This window comes from Amphiprion ocellaris, chromosome 14 (genome assembly GCF_022539595.1).
Source record: "Amphiprion ocellaris isolate individual 3 ecotype Okinawa chromosome 14, ASM2253959v1, whole genome shotgun sequence".
Lineage (NCBI taxonomy): Eukaryota > Metazoa > Chordata > Actinopteri > Pomacentridae > Amphiprion > Amphiprion ocellaris.
Genome location: NC_072779.1, coordinates 35644251 through 35646179, shown reverse-complemented (window position 1 = coordinate 35646179; position 1929 = coordinate 35644251).

Genomic DNA, 1929 nt, shown 5'->3' with positions numbered 1-1929 from the left:
GGACTTCTACTGTAGTACAGGGACTTCTGCTGTAGTACAGGGACTTCTACTGTAGTACTGGGACTTCTGTAGTACAGGTACTTCTGCTGTAGTACAGGGACTTCTACTGTAGTACTGGGACTTCTATAGTACAGGTACTTCTGCTGTAGTACAGGGACTTCTGTAGTACAGGGACTTCTACTGTAGTACAGGGACTTCTACTGTAGTACAGGGACTTCTGCTGTAGTACAGGGACTTCTACTGTAGTACAGGGACTTCTGCTGTAGTACAGGGACTTCTGTAGTACAGGTACTTCTGCTGTAGTACAGGGACTTCTGCTGTAGTACAGGTACTTCTGCTGTAGTACAGGGACTTCTGTAGTACAGGTACTTCTGCTGTAGTACAGGGACTTCTGCTGTAGTACAGGGACTTCTGCTGTAGTACAGGGACTTCTGCTGTAGTACAGGTACTTCTGCTGTAGTACAGGGACTTCTGTAGTACAGGTACTTCTGCTGTAGTACAGGGACTTCTGCTGTAGTACAGGGACTTCTACTGTAGTACAGGGACTTCTGCTGTAGTACAGGGACTTCTGTAGTACAGGGACTTCTGTAGTACAAGTACTTCTGCTGTAGTACAGGGACTTCTGTAGTACAGGTACTTCTGTAGTACAGGGACTTCTGCTGTAGTAGAGGTACTTCTGCTGTAGTACAGGGACTTCTGCTGTAGTACAGGGACTTATGCTGTAGTCACATACTTCTGCTGTAGTACAGGGACTTCTGTAGTACAGGTACTTCTGCTGTAGTACAGGTACTTCTGTAGTACAGGTACTTCTGTAGTACAGGGACTTCTGTAGTACAGGTACTTCTGCTGTAGTACAGGTACTTCTGTAGTACAGGTACTTCTGCTGTAGTACAGGGACTTCTGTAGTACAGGTACTTCTGCTGTAGTACAGGGACTTCTGCTGTAGTACAGGGACTTCTGCTGTGGTACAGGGACTTCTGCTGTGGTACAGGGACTTCTGCTGTGGTACAGGGACTTCTGCTGTAGTACAGGGACTTCTGCTGTAGTACAGGGACTTCTGTAGTACAGGTACTTCTGCTGTAGTACAGGGACTTCTGCTGTAGTACAGGGACTTCTGTAGTACAGGTACTTCTGCTGTAGTACAGGTACTTCTGCTGTAGTACAGGGACTTATGCTGTAGTACAGGTACTTCTGCTGTAGTTCAGGGACTTCTGTAGTACAGGTACTTCTGCTGTAGTACAGGGACTTCTGCTGTAGTACAGGTACTTCTGCTGTAGTACAGGGACTTCTGTAGTACAGGTACTTCTGCTGTAGTACAGGTACTTCTGCTGTAGTACAGGGACTTCTGCTGTAGTACAGGGACTTCTGCTGTAGTACAGGTACTTCTGCTGTAGTACAGGGACTTCTGTAGTACAGGTACTTCTGCTGTAGTACAGGGACTTCTGCTGTAGTACAGGGACTTCTGCTGTAGTACAGGGACTTCTGCTGTAGTACAGGGACTTCTGCTGTAGTACAGGGACTTCTGTAGTACAGGGACTGCTGCTGTAGTACAGGGACTTCTGCTGTAGTACAGGGACTTCTACTGTAGTACAGGGACTTCTGCTGTAGTACAGGGACTTCTGTAGTACAAGTACTTCTGCTGTAGTACAGGGACTTCTGTAGTACAGGTACTTCTGTAGTACAGGGACTTCTGCTGTAGTAGAGGTACTTCTGCTGTAGTACAGGGACTTCTGTAGTACAGGGACTTCTGCTGTAGTACAGGGACTTCTGCTGTAGTACAGGGACTTCTGCTGTAGTACAGGGACTTCTGCTGTAGTACAGGGACTTCTGCTGTAGTACAGGGACTTCTGTAGTACAGGGACTTCTGCTGTAGTACAGGGACTTCTGCTGTAGTACAGGGACTTCTACTGTAGTACAGGGACTTCTGCT